Genomic DNA, 15,398 nt, shown 5'->3' with positions numbered 1-15,398 from the left:
GTAAGCAGCTGACAAATGCCGTTCCTATGTTGTTCTTTGCCTGTGCATCTGTGGGTTTCCGTGTGCCTTACTTCATGTCTTCAGCTTTGACAGAATTGTGGCAGCTCTTTCTCTTGCTTTCTGAGCAAAGATCCAGCACTTGAAGCTCTGAAATGGAAAGTGACAGCAGCAAAGACTCCTTTGGCCTCACCGGGGCCACCCAGCTTATTCTGTCCCACGTGGGCAGGGGAAGGATGTCCATCCCCACCAGGGCCCTGTGTCCCCCTCTGCTCACTCATTCTTGTCACCCTCCCCCCAAGCTTCCCTACACATGTGTACATACAACACACACAGGATCTTGCCAATGTCACTGCAGTTTCCCAAGAGGGCCTTAAATAATTCTCCATGGCTGTGGTCTGAACTGCAGAGAGAATCTCTTTGTTCCTAATCCACATGGTGGCCTCTCCTTACCTGTCCTCTGGCTCCTCAAAGCAAGCCCAGTATTTCAGGCTGCCTGTCTCGCCCCTGCAGCTGCAGGGCTGGGAGGCCAGCTCTCAATGGAGACCTTGTGTCTGAAATAGAGATGAGGGTGAGCTGTTCCTGGCTGGGTGTCTGGGAAAGGGGCCTTTCACTTCCTCCTGTGTGAGTAGCCTTTATGGCCGTTCATCCGAGGTGGATGGGGTGAGGGAAAGGGCCCTAGGGGAAGAGGCCTAAGTTCACACCCAGACTCTGCCACTCACTGGTGGTGTGACCTTGGGCAGGTCACTCGCCCTTTCTGAGCATCAGGTTCCTCATCTGTCAGACAGCTCTGGCTGATCCGAGGTTGGATATGAGGATGAAAGAGGGGTGTCGCCACAAAACCCTTAGCACAAGGCAGCCTCCTAGGGAGCGTTGGTGTGTCGGCTGTTGGCTTATCACCAGCTACTTGACCACCTTTGTTTCTGCTCCTCATTACTGAGGCCCTCACTCTGGATACTGTGGGGCTGGCCAGCTGGCATGAGCCTCTCCCAGAGTAGACACTCCATCAGTATCTTGTGATTTGTTCAACTAATCATTGTTTTACAAATAAGATATAGTAAAAACGATACCCAAGTACGTAGGATCAAACAAGCCCACTCTCAGGATTGGCTAATGATGGACATTGTCAGCTACCTTGGGGGTGTTTGCTGTCCCATTCACAGAGGAATTGCATGTTCCAGCATCCCGCATATAAAGCCCTCATGGGTTGGATTTGTTTTTCCTGCAGTTTGATTTATATTTCCACGTTGAACTGTCTTTTAAAAACTTCACCCATGACCCTACCTTTCCAACCGACAAGCTGTTTTCACGTCTTCATTGTCTCTTCCATCTTTATCTACACCCACTGTTTTTAAACAGTGTACGTTGTCTTCTTCACAGCCACGTAATACCATTTTGTAAACATTTTGAAAACATTTTAGTCTCCATATTAATCAGCCGACTTAGTGCCGTTTCCCAGTGGGTTGACTTACCTTAGTTAAGGCTACCATGCTCCCATTGTTGAACAGTTAGATGTTTTTGTTGTTATTCTAAATAAGTAATAGTATAAATACCTTTCAACATACAGCCTTTATTTTGTTTTGTTTTTTAAAAATCATTTCCATACTAAATTTTCAAGCATGAGATAACTGGCCAACAGACACCCCGTAAATGCCTGTTGCTCCTAAATGTTAGGGATGTTTAAAATGACCATAACTGCTAACCCACCATTGAACAGGTCAGCCAGGCATTCCCCGAGGGCTTAGTGCTTATTATATTTTATCCTGACTCCTTGAGATGGGGATCTTATTATTCCCATTTTACCGACTCAGAAACCAAGGCAAAAAGAAGTTAAATTACCTGCCCAGCAACACAGAGAAGGATGTTAAAGAAAGTCATAATTTCCTTAAGGGACTCATGGTAGAACCTGACAAGTAATTACATCACCAAGCTCAAAGTTGTCCTGGCCAGTTCTTAGGGAAAATCATAACTATCCTCACAACCTAAGCTTGAAAATGCTAAATATGTCCTTGTAAGTATATCTCCACGTATAAATTGAGGCAGTGATTAAACTTGCAGAAAGTCCCTTCTGACTTTCCATGAAGACCACCCCACCCCATGTTGGACCATTCCTGGAGCCCGCAGGCAGCCAGGAGCACCATGGGGGGCAGCTTGGGGAAGTGATCTGAAGCCCTCTCCCCTTGTTTCCTTGTGCCTTTTAGCAGTTCCCGAGGCCCGTGTTTTCATGCACTGTTTCACCTCCAGCTTTTCCAGCCATTCTCTGAAAGATTTCATCCACATGAGGTTGAGTTGAATATGGAATCCATTCCAGAAAAAGTTACACACAGTCAAGGACTGATGTCCAAGAATTGCATCTGAATATATTGTAAGGATGTGTGTGTGTGTGTGTGTGTGCACGCGCTTGAGAGAGAGGATGGAGAGACAGAGATTGAGAGGAGGACTAGATTATGTCATTGCCTGTTTGAAACATTGCAGTGGCTTCCTGCCACATTCAGAATAAACCCCTGACTCCTAACCTTGCACCTTCAGATTCTCCCCACCTTTCGGCTTCACTGTGGTCTACTCCTTCCCCTTAATCTCTCCAGTCAAGCCAAATTGGCCTTCTTCCCTTTCTGCAGTCACAGGTTCTGTCCCTTTTGGCACAAGCTGGCTGCTGGCTCTGCACAATTCCCTATGTCCCCCTTCTGAGGTTGGTCCCCCTCATCCTTCCAGTCATGGAGCAAGTGCCCCCAGCCACCCTCCCTCTGGCTCCATACCTTGTTTCTTTCACGTATAGCTCTCATGTGACAAGCTGGCTTCAGAACTGGGTGGGTGGGTTGGTTGGCTGACTGAGTTTCTACCCTGTTGGACTAACTGGAACAGGGCAGTGGCACCACATCTGTGTGACGAGGCTCCTAGCACCTTCCATAGTGCCAGCACAGAGTGAGTGCCTGATGGAGCTCCCAGCACCTGGCCTTCCACCAGCGTGGCCACAGACTGAGACTGAGAAGAAGGCTGAGAGCTGGGAGAGAGTTGGATGGAGGCTGTGATTCCCTTATTGCCTAATGAATGTGATGTGCACCCCGGCGGGGACCAGTTAGCTCAATGGCAGGCACTGGGGAAATTTGTCGGCTGGCTCCTGGGTGCTTGTGTTTAAAGCACAGAGGCTCTGTTCCTCCCTTCCCAGAGCAGGATCTGCTTTCTCTCTGATGGTGTGTATTTTATTAGAACAGAGCAGGAGGATGTTGACCTGAGATGTGAATATGTAGTTTCCAAAGAGACTCTGTCAATGGCTTAAAATTAATAAAGGCTCCGCGGTGGGTGGCAGGGAGGGAGTGGGGACATGGATGTGGTGATTAGGCTGCGTTTCTTTTAGAGGTAGGTTAAGGGGATGAAAATCTGAATTGGCATATCTATAAACAAGTTATTACTTCAGCTGGGAGATAATTTGTAGAGAAAATGCCATTATTTTCCCAATCTAGGTCCCTCGGAGTGAGTGGCTGGGGCACAGTGCCGGCTGCTGCTCCTGCATGTAGATGTCGAGAAGTCACCGTGGAGGACAATGAACTTCAGGTTAAAGCCTGTTAATTCTCAGATAAATTGAGTTTTCTGTTTTCCATAGTGCAATGAGAAGGCAGAAGGGCTTCCCCTCCTGTTTCGGCGCAGGGTGCCTAGAGCTGCTCCCCCCACCCGACTCTCAGGAGCCTCCTGGCAGTGTCAGAACTCAGGCCCCTCTCGCTCTGCCCAGAAAAATGGGGGGAGCCCAGGGCTTTCCTCTTCATAGGGAGGAGACTCACAGTGGTTTGGAGAAGCTCAGCTTCTGTCATCATGCTTTCCTACCACCTTGAGGAAATTACCTATAATGGGTTGAATTGTGTTCCCGCCCCCCAAATACACTATGTTGAAGTCCTCACCTTAGACTTCAAATGTGACCTTAGAATGGGGTCCTGTTTGGAAGGAGGGTTGTGGCAGATGTAATTAGTAAAGATGAGGTCACACTGCAGTCAGGGCCCCTAATCCAATATGGCTGATATCCTTATAAAAAGAGGACATTTTAGAGACACCCACATGTAAAGGGCCAAATTCCTGTGACTATGAAGGCGGGAGCTGAGGTGATACATCTGTAAGCCAAGGACCATGGACGATTGCCAGCAAACCACCAGAAGCCAGTGGAGAGGCGCGGAGCGGATCTGCTGCCCAGCCTCAGAAGGAACCCAGCCTGCTGCCACCTTGATGTCAGACTTCAAGCCTTCGGAGCTGTGAGACCATAAATCCCCACCGGTGAAGCCGCTCTATGGTACTTTCTTCTGGCAGCCATAAGAAACGAATACTTCATCCAAGAGCCTCTGTTGACCCACCATCTAACACCTGTACCCCCCACAAAGTAAACACTTATACTCACTCAAATGTATATATCCACCCCATGCCCTGAGTAGGCCCTTAATTTTACTACTTGGCCCACTTAGATTTCAGCTGTGACTGCCTGTGCACTTGCCAGAAACACAATCCACCTTGTGTTGTCATTGTACAGGTAATGGGCTCCCCATAGGATGGACACTGTGAATCCCAGAAGGGGAGCCAGGCCTCTCTCTGCGACCAGCTTCCAGCAGGTGCTTAATCAGTTGGGCTCATTAGATTTGTCAGCTCTAGCCTCTGAGACCTGTCCAGTTCTTGTCCTTATTTTTCTGGAGTTTTAATCTCTTGCCTCATTAGTCCTTTGATGAGCATATGCTTTTTAATCTTTGTGCAGCTGACATGGGACCAGATCTTCCACATTCTCTGATAAGGCCACATGTATGTCAAAGATCTCTGCAAACTGTAAAGTGCCCTAGTGATCACTGATTCTTTTGTTTGAATGTCTGAAGAGGGCAGTGAGCTAGAGGCAAGGGCCCCGCAGTCTGTCCAGCTTTATCATTTCCCAGCTGGGTATCCCTTAAGGAAGTCACTTATCCTCTCTGAACCTTGGTTTTCCCATCTGTAAGGTGGCAGTGATTGCCTTATCTACCCCATGGATTGGTAGTCAGACCAAAGCTTATATGGGAGAGGCCTTGACAGCAGTGGAGCAGAAGCCATAGGCACGGATCATGTAAAACAGGGAAAGGAAGTGGGTCTGGTGGGGATCATGGTGAGCTGGAGAGCAGGCACCCCACTGAAGGAGGGCTGGGTGGGAGGACAGGCCACAGTGTTCTATATATTCAGGATTTTTAATAGAGGCTAGAAAGATTATCATGATATATCCTAGTCTGCTGCTGTTTTCTCAGGTGTTTCTAAGCACCACGAAGGCCACACAAAACAGTTTTGGGACTGTTTCTGGCCCCATGAGCTACTGTTTCGTGGCCTCTGTTATAATATTTGATGTAGGTAGGGGCTGGTGGCAATGCTTGCTTCCTTTCTGTTACCTAAACCTGCTAGTGTAAGCATCCTCTTTAAGAACTCTGTGAAAAGCAAGAATCATTGCTGATCAAGGAAAAGTTAGGTTGTCACCTCCTCCAGGAAGGCTTCCTTGATCTTATTCCTTCCAATTTGAATTAGATCAAAGGTGGGCAAATCTTTTTTTAAAGGATCAGATAGTAAATGTTTTAGACATTGAGGGCCAGTCAGTATCCTTGGTGACTACTCAACTCTGTCTCTGCAATGCAGAAGCAGCCGAGATAATATGTAATCGAATGGGTGTGGCTGTGTTCCAGTAAAACTTTATGTATATAAACAAGCCCCAGCTGGATCTGGCCCAAGGTCTGTAGTAGTTTGCTGATCCCTGAGTTAGAGTCCTTTTATATGCTATCCTGACACCTGGAACTTAGGCCCTTACAAGCAGTCTGCTACTATGACTAAGAATAAAAACACTAATTGAGCACTACTGTATGCTAGGCAGCCATTCTAAGCCCTTCAGTTGTATTTACTCAATTGTCAAGTTTCCGTGAAAGGTCCCACTGCTATCCCCATTTCATGGGTAAGGAGATTGAATTTCCAAGAGGTTAAGCAAGTTGCCCAAGTCCTGCAGTTAAAAAACGCACAGCTGAACTTTCATTCTATATTAAAGTAAACTCTGCTTCTCTGGTTCACCCAGTGGACTTTGTATCTCTTCTGTACACAGCATAGGACCAGCTCGAAGGATGTGCTCAGCAATCAGTGAGTGAGTGACAGGCATTGTTTCAGGTTTTGCACACCTGTCCAGGAGGGGGATAAAAATGCTGGTTTGCAGCCGTTTCCAAACAGGCTGTGACAGCTGCCTGCTGCAGGAACATCCCACCAGACTTTTCCAAGCAGACCCCTTTGTTTCCCCTGTACCAGGAATCTGGCAGCTGCCTGCTGGGGGTGGAAGCTCTGGGTTGGGCTTGTGTGGGGCCGATTTTGAACATCTGGTTCTCGCAGTGGCCCTAAAATCTGGCAGGCCCATGACGCTGTTGATTTCCCTGGCTTGGTGCCTAGTGAACCATCACTGCTTCCCACTCACTGCTGATTGGAGAGACTCGTGAGCGTAATCCCCCATTAACCAATGAACAGTCGAGAGTGACAAAGAGGACATGCGAGGTCTGGTTCCCTCCCTGAAGGGTCCCTGACAATTGTGTCTGTATGGTAAATTGATTCCTATTTGAAAAGCCCTTCAGAGATTTCACTAAATCTAAGGAATCTCCAATGAGAACCAGTGCTCTGAATGATCTCCTGGTGACTGCCCTGCTTTAGAGGTTTGGCTTTGGCGTAACTGGGGTGCTTGTGCTTCCGTCACCCGAGCTGAAGGTGTCATAGTGAGTAATAATAACGATCACAGTGATTTATGTGAAGACCTTGCTGTGTGTCAGACACCGTGCCAGATTCTTTTTATCTACTGTCTCATTTGACCCTTTCAACCCTTCGGTGGGTTAGGTGCTGAACTTTTACCTGTGGGTGAACTGAGGCACAGAGAGGTTAAATAAGGTCCCCCAAAGCAGATCGCTAGTGAGTGGCACTGCTGGGACCCAGAAAGTCTAGCTCGAGAGCCAAGGCTCTCTGCCATCCTGTGATGTTGCTCCGTGTATGACCTTATGTTCTTCCAGAAATGGTATCATCCCCCACAGTCAGACAAAGGGAGGTTCTGGAACATGGCACATGCTGGCCAAGGTCATGCCAGAAGCTAGTGAGCTTGGAGCTACTACCTCCTGTCAGAGCAGCTCTCTCAGCCCATTGCCTCCCAGTTGGAATGGTTATTCCCCTGGTGTGGGGGCTGCTGTGCGCCACACCCTTTGCCATCTAGCATTATGGCCACAGGTCATGAGTGGCTATGGAGCACTTGAAATATGGCTTGTGCGATGAGAAATTGGATTTTTGATTTTACTTAGCTTTAACTAAGTTTAAAACCTGATATAGTTCTCGGAAAGCTTTTGCATATGTTACGGACAACTTGGGCCTGATCGTTTATTTTTTCATTTGACACTTTTATGAACTCTAAATATGAAGCATGTATTTCTGGTGAAAGTTTAGCATCTACATTGAGATGTGCTATTATATAACATATACACACAATGTCCTCAAATCCACATATTCCCTAAATATGCCTCAGCCGTGTTTTCTTCGTATAGTCATTTATTCATTCAGCACATATTTCTGGAGCACTGGTTGTGGGCATATACTGCTGTGCATGCTGAATGTGCGGCAGTGAACAAGACACAGCAATCAAACAGAAGATAAAAGAATATTAAAGTTGTGTTGTACATTAAAGCATGATGATTGCAATGAAGAGCATGATCACTGGAGGACCCTCTGGGGAAGTGGCATTTGACCTGAGACCTGAATGACCAGAGAAACCACGTGAAAACCTGGAGAAAAAGCATTCCAGACACAGAGAGAAGGCCTTGAAGCATCAGAGAGGATAGAATGTTCTAGAAACAGAAGACTTTCAGTATCAGAGTCCAAAGGAGGGAGGGAGCGTGGAGCGAGAGGAGCTTGAGAAACCAGTAAGAGTGAGATCCTGGAGGGCTTTGGAACCCGGGGTGAGAAGTTTAGGTTTTATTCCCAGCACGATGTGATGTTTGATTTACGGGTTGCTAATCCGGGTGTGATTTGGGATATGATTTCACAAAGGTCCCCTCCGGCTGCTGGGTGGAGATGGTGCCGTGGGGAGTGAAGCAGTGTTGCGATCTTCGGTGACCATTGACTTGGACTAGCGTGGTGGTGGTCAAGTTCAGAAGGGGTCAGTTCTGGACATATCTTGGTGGTAGGTTCTGTTGGACTTGCCAGTGAGCTGGAGATGGGTTGGCTGTGGGGGTGTGAAGGAAAGAGAGGCATCAAGGGTGATTCCTCCTGCATTTTTGGCTTAAGCTCTTGAGGGGGCGGTTCTCCCATTGATTCAGGCTGGCGGTATTGTTTTCATTTCCTGCCTCCTCTGCCTAGCACTTTCTGGCAGCTTATAAGCCTATATAGAGCCACAGCCTTATTGGATACGTCTGTTTGGAGCGGAGAAAGCAGACCTTGTTCTCTTTCATTTTGGTTCAGGGCCCTATTTTCCTTGTCACCCTTTCCCCCCCGCAAAGTCTGTTCCTGCTGATGGAAATGACGTTTGGACTAAGAACAGAGCTAAGCCTAGCATTGACTTCCCTGGCGTTTTTTACCTCCTTGAGGAGATGCTAAAGAGGCCAAAGAAGTGGGGGGTGAAGTGATTATTTAATTGTGTGCAAATGAGAAGTGGTGAACATTGCAGACAGAGGGCAAGACCAGAATCCTGTAGGAGCAACACCTGACACGATTCCATTTCCTGACTTTAGGCTCCAGATGAATTTCTACTTAACTAAAAATACCTCAAGAGTGAGGTGGCAGCTTAAAAGGCTGTGGGTAAATTTGAAACAGGTTTGCATGCAGCTGATAACAGCAAGGATAAAAAGTAGAGAATTTTCTGCCATACTTCCCCATCCTGTCTTGTATTCTATCTGCCTTGATTCTTGGAGGGGAGTGGGAGTGGTGTGTTGTATATTTAACTTCCTTTTTTTCTTCAAACTTGTCAATGGCCAGGGACTACATTGAATGTACTTTAGGCTTAAGATCCATCTTAAGCTGTGACAATGTCCTGGGGCTGAGTACTGGCTCTAACAATGATCCTTCTAGATTATCCTGGAAGTAAATAATCGTTAACCAAAACTAAAAGCAGCTCTTGTTGATTTTGTTTCACTGTCTATGCATTACTGTATTGAACCCACACAACAACCCCTATCAGTATTGACAGTGTGGAATTTTACACCCTGCAGAAAAGAGAAGAGGAACTCCCAATCCTTTCCTGTTTTGGAAAACAGCTTTCTGCAAAGACCCACCCTTTTCTATATGACTTAGATTCAATGCACAGATGCCCCCTTGCTTATCTATGACAAGACTAGACACACACCCTCCAAATTCCTATTCTTTGCCTCAGAAACAGTTAGCTGCAATGGGCTTGTCCCCACTGGTCAATCAGAACAAAACGCTTGTTAACCAAACTCTGGTTAAGCTTCTCTTCTTCTGCCAGGCCCCTGCACCTTGACCCACCTCAGCCTGAGTCAGCAGACAGCCCCTCCTGAGAACAGGCTGGTTTCAGGGTAACATAGCCTCTGATCTATCCGATCCCCCCACCTTTACATCCCACTTCCCCACCTCCACTTCCTTCTGGTCTTGTTCACTCTTCTGTATAAAAAGAAAACCCCCAACTTTTGAGATGCTTGCAAATCTTATCGTGAAAGCATTCTCCCTATTGCAAGGGCCCCTTTCTCCCCCTCGCAACAGTGACTCCAAATGAAAGGATTAGTCCAGATTTGTTTTCTCTTTGACAGTGCCTATTATGACGATCTCCATTTCGCAGAGGAGGGAGCTAGGGCTCAGGAAGGTGGTAAGAGGCAGAATGGGGAGCTCTGGTCTCTCTCAACCCACATTCTTTGCCTGTGCTATTAACTGCTTACCAAGGCTCTATTTATGAATTTTGGACTTCATCTGCACTCCAACTGGGCCTCAACATGCTTTTTATCTGTTGGAAATGTAAGAGAGTCATGGTTTGTGCAGCGCCTTTGTTTTATAGCTCTAGGAGGAGAGAAACTCATGCAAGATCCCAATTTTGTGTGCACCCGTGTACCTGTGCTAATAGAACCCTCTTGAGAAGAGAAATAGTGGGGTCAGCCACAAGCACAGGCATGCTGGGTGTTGATCTCCCAGCCTGGATGTCAGGGAAGGACCTTGCCCTGGCGAGTGGGTACAGTGTGATGATGTGAGCATGGCTGGGCTCTCCCGTGGGGGATCACAGGGCGTTAGTGTGTGGGGATGAGGAGGAGACAGTAGGGTGGACAGCGGTGACACCAGGGGCCTTGCCTGCCAGGCTGCGGACAGCACTCTCTCTCTGGGCAGGACAGCGTCTTGATGACATGCTGATGACGACAGTGCTGCTAATAGCCTGCTCCTGCGTGTTTTTATAGCTCTTCTCCCAAGGTGCCCTTCTCCAGAAAGCTGGGAGTGCTTCACAGCTGTTACCTGATTAATCACCAGCGCTTCCCTGCTGAGGGAGGTGGGAGGTAGCTAATATCCCCATTTTTCAAGGGAGGAAAACGAGGCAGCAAGAAGCTCTCAGGTCATCTCATAAGGCTGCATCAGCGCTGGGAGAGGCCCCACAGCTGAGTTCCTCTCTCTTCAGCATCCAGGCCCACAGCCTGCTCTGGGGAGTAGAGTCCCCCCAGATAAACTGGTTTGTGCTCAGAGAGGTTCTGATGAGGTGGATCCCCAGTATAAGGATGAAGGAGAGGAACCTGGGCTTTGGGGGTAGGGCTGCCAACTAGGGTCTGGTTCAGTTGCATCTGGCTTTGGGCACACCTTGAATCCTTGGTATCCCTTTCCTCTGTTCCCACAAAACATCATTGATGTAACAACTACAGACTTATTTGGGGACACAGGCTGGGCCTTTGCTTTGCCATTACCCAGCTGTGTAAAGCCCTCCTCTCCCCAGGTCCCCATTGTTCCATCTTTTAAATGAGGACATTGAGCCAAACAGGTCACTTGCTGAGCAGGGCCTGGTACATTACAAGCGCTTATGACATTTAATAAATTTTCATGGTTCTTATAGTAGGGACTTAAAAATGAACAGGCTGGATTACTGCCCTACACTGGCTCATGGACACAAGCTCAACTTCTTTAATTTAACTGATGCACAACCCAGATAGGGTAGGAATAGGGTCCTTTGAAACGGGACTCATTTCCCTTGCTGATATCCATTATAATTTTGAGCACTTTTTAGTTTCTGGTTGGGCTTAATCATGCTTTTGCTCCGAGTCCCTGGGCCCCTCGTCCTCTCCAGTATTTGGTAATCCACAAACAAGGCTTAAGCTGCTATTTAAAGCCGCTTTGCTGCTAATCCTTTTGGAATGTGAATAGAACCTGCTCCCACCCCGCCAGCTCCTTCCTCTGGCTCCCATTGGGTAGATTCAGGTATCTCCTGATTGTATTTTTTGCAAGGTAGGGTCATCATGGATTGGAAGTCTGAAATTCAGAGCTGGAAGATGGGTGGGATGTTAAAAGTGTCTCAATGTCCTCATTTAAAAGAAGGCAGAATGGGGGGGGCCTGGGGAGAGGAGGGCGTTACACATCTGGGTAGTGGCAAAGCAGAGGGCCAGCCTGTGTCCCCCTAAAGTGTTTGTAGCAGTTACATCAATGACATTTTTTTTCTTGTAGTTGTCATGTATTTGTTTTAATACAGCAAGCAACACTGTTTATTTTCCCATGAATATACTGCTATGAATGGTAATCCTACTGAGCTCACTTTGTCCGTCACTATTCTAAGCACTCGCCATGAATTAACTTGACTTGTCTTAGCCCATTTACCCTTAATATATGGAAGTGGTCCTCATTCATCTACTTTACAGATGGGGAAACCAAGGCACAAAACAGTTAACTCACTTGTCCGAGGTCACACAGCTCCTAAGTGATGGTCAGCTCCAGAGCTCTTTGATTACATTTATCCTGTTTAGTGCCTAAATATACTGCCATGAAGTTTTATTTTTTTAACAGACATTTCGATAAAAAGTGAGAGTTGGTTGAAGAAACTGCTAAGCTATACGGGTGCTAGAGGAACAGGGTGGCAATCACAAAGCTGTTGTGCAAGCCTTGGGCATTTGGGAAGCCACAGGTGCCATCTGTTATGGCAGAGATACAGGTAGCGGGTTTCCAGGAGGGCCCGTTTGGTGCCAGGTGCTGCAAGAGGCTCGAGGAACAGGCACCTGTTTGGCCACAGACCGAATCAGCTAAGGCTGCCTTTGTGGAGCATATCATCCAGGGAAAGAGAGACGATGCGCAAGAGAATGAGTAAGTGATACTGCCGCTCTTAGGACGGGCTGTGGGAAAGTGCTAGGAAGAGATGCCACATGAGAAGAGACAGGAAAGTGACACGAACAAGTTTGTCTCTTCACCTGGCTGTGGCTTTTTGCCTCACCAGTTCCTCTTTGAACCATGAACGTTCAGGTCCGGGTGTTTCTGCAGCTTCTGTCCCCTGCAAAGTCTCAGCAGGTACCTGAAATCAGGAATTCTTCCTGGTTTGGTGCCAGGAAAAGGACGCTCCGCTAAACACTCAGTGTTGGGTGCGGACCGATAGGCTCTGCCACAGGTGATTTATGTTTAGCTTTCTACATGAGAGAGGCTGCGAAGACATGGTTAGTTTATTATTAAAGAGAACCATTTATTCATCCGTGTCTTTACATATCGGTGATGTCAAAGAAAAGCTAGATGGGTTTGGAGTACGGATTTTCACTACGAAGCAGAGCTGCTCCCTGACCCTAGTTAACTGCTTTGCAAAATAAAACAGCAGGAGGAGGCCCATTTCCAGCCACCTCTGAATCCTTTCTTGTGGGGCACGACTTACAAAGTTCAGTGCCTTCTGAGCCAGGCAGGCACTGAAATGAGTGTGGTGGCCACACAGGGGCTGAGAGCACCCCAACTCCATCTGAGGCAGGCAGGTGTTCTCAGCGCCAGCCAACTGCATATGGGGACCCCGTGTGGCCAGATCTTCAGTTTTCAAGGAAGGCCAGACATCCAGAATTTGAATGCATGGTATTCCTCAGTTTTAGATACTGGCAACTAATTGAACATTTTTACAATGCTTTTTAGGCTAAAAACAAAATATATCTGAGAGCCAGATGCAGCTACTGGGTGACTGGTCCTTGACCTCTTGTCTGAGGACCCCCATAAACCAGGTCTGGCCAGCTGAGAAACCAAATGGGGGTGGTGTCTTTTGGAACTTTGTGGGAAGTAAAGAGGAAGACTTTGGCAAATCACCTGCCACTGGCTGCACAGCACCACCTCCTTCACTCTGATCTGCTCTTGGTCTGTATGCCAGGCCCAGACTGGCCAGTCCTTCAGGTCCCACCTGCATAAGCTCCAATGCTGAAACCCCTAGTGGCTACACACAGTTACGAAGGGCTGCATCTGAGCCACGGTCCCATGCTTAGTGCTCTCCATACATTATTATCTCGAGTGCCCCTCACAGTAACCTCTGCAGGTAGATCCTAATGTTATCCCAGTTTAAGAGTGGGTCCTGGGGGGCTCCACGAAGTCAGGACCCTTTGCTTAGGCTCACACAGCTGGAATGTAGCTGAATTGGAAAACACCCTGGCCTATCTCCAGGCTTGAGAAGTTCAAAGATACAACTCTCTCCCTTTGACATAAAGTAGTTCTTAGTTCAACTCTTAAAATTTAAATGTGCCTTTTGTTAAAACCATTCATCTTATCATTAGCATTTGTCTTGCCAATGGGTTTCAGCCGGGCAAGTTCACTATGGATTCAGTGTGACCAAAGAAAATAACAAAACATTGTTGGGGTGAAAGGGTTATACCCAACTTTATTTCCAGGTGGCAGGTCAGTCACTAAAATCCCATTCACTCAGAGCAAGTCTGTGTGCAGCAGGCCGGTCTCTACCTCTGGACCTCTGTGTCCTCATAGCCATCCTCTGGGCTCCTCTGTCTGCACAGCCGTCTTCCGTACCTCTCTGCACAGCTGTCCTGCACACCCATCCCACACAGCTGTCCTCTGGGCCTCTGTCCTCGGTGCTGCCACCACTCCAGCCTCTGCTCTGCTCTCCTGCAGCCTTGCGGCCCTGCCACCATGTTGTGCCCAGAGCACTGGGTAGAGCTCTTTTTATAGAGTCAACAGCCATGAAGTGCCCACAGGTGTGCACTGAGCTAGTCAAACACAGCCAGGTGAGAATCCTGCCCACAGGAACTCTCATTTTTATCCACACTCCACCCCTCCAGGATTCTCTTCTCTCAATCTCTGTGCCCTTAGTCCTCTGCAATGGTCCCTGTGCAAGGAAGTTTGAACATTGTTCTCCAGCCTCTCCAGCAAAAAGTCTTACAGACACACAGGCCAGACTCATGGCTCTGTCTCTGACCTCTGCCTCTTTGGTCTTAATGGCTGGAACTGCTGCTCTGGTTTCAGTTGTTGCCATAGCTCCAGTAAGATCCTATTTGGCTTCCCATCTAATTTCCTTCCATCTACTCCCGCCCATATCAAATGAACCCACATCTGGGTCCTCGTAACCCTCACAAGGCCCCTCAAATTCCTCCTGTGATTAACAGGTCTTATTTCTTTCCGGGTTCTTGTTGCTTCAGCTACTGTACATGTCACCTTGCATTTTGTAATCACTGCCTCAAGGCAGGTTGCACTGTCAGGGTAGCCAGCTTTCCCATCTCTGATCCTGAAAGAACAATTCCATCCACTCCTAAGTCCCACAGCCACCAGCTCAGCCTGAGTATAGGGGTGGACCATAGAGTGCTCCATGACCTGGGGAGGGGGCTGCTCCTCTCCTTGGGGAACTTTCAGCTGCTGGGTCTTTATTTTCTTTACAACCACTGGACGTGCTTTCAATACAGGAGGCGCCAGTGCCTCCGGCACCACCCCTTCATCCTTCCCCAGCTCCTCCATTTCTGGGGCTGATGGCATCTTTCTCTCCACTCCAAGTGCCTCCTCTGCTACAGTGCCTCACAACAATGCCAGCTCAGTGTTCAGAAGGTCTCCTTCCTTCACCTCAATGCTTCACAGCTGATGTTCTTGTGTCACCTCCGCCTGTGCTTCCCTCAGGAGTTCGTCTTTTTCCTTGATGGCCTCTTCCTCCTTTAGAATACCTGGCAGTGCTTCTGTCTCATCTCCAATGGCACCTTGCTGCCAGCACTCTCGTGCTGCCTCCTCCCGCATCAAGGCCATCTCCTTCCTCAGGGCATCCACAGAGGTTTGCAGCTCATGTTCTTGTGCCGCCATTTCTTGGGTATCCTCTGTAGACTTTTTTAATACTGTGAGACACAGCCAACCCACAGTCCCTGCTGTCTCACGGGCACTCTGCTTCTCAAAGAATCTACTTATTATACCAAGGGCTACCCCTACAGCCTCAGGTGTCACCTCCACTTGCCTACAGTCCTGGGGTGGGGCCCAGTCCTCTATGAGGAGAGCCACCTCAGACC

The 15,398-nt window shown here is 48.0% G+C and overlaps 1 protein-coding gene across 2 annotated transcripts in view; it reads left to right on the top strand.

Annotated features, from left to right (window-relative positions):
- Positions 1-15,398, top strand: part of XYLT1 (xylosyltransferase 1) — a 313,184-nt gene that overhangs the window by 51,083 nt on the left and 246,703 nt on the right. The window lies entirely within an intron of this gene.

The sequence above is a fragment of the Manis javanica genome, chromosome 10 (genome assembly GCF_040802235.1).
Source record: "Manis javanica isolate MJ-LG chromosome 10, MJ_LKY, whole genome shotgun sequence".
NCBI classification, from domain to species: domain Eukaryota; kingdom Metazoa; phylum Chordata; class Mammalia; order Pholidota; family Manidae; genus Manis; species Manis javanica.
Note: the sequence above shows the minus strand (reverse complement) of the source record. Positions and strands in the feature narration are given on the sequence as shown.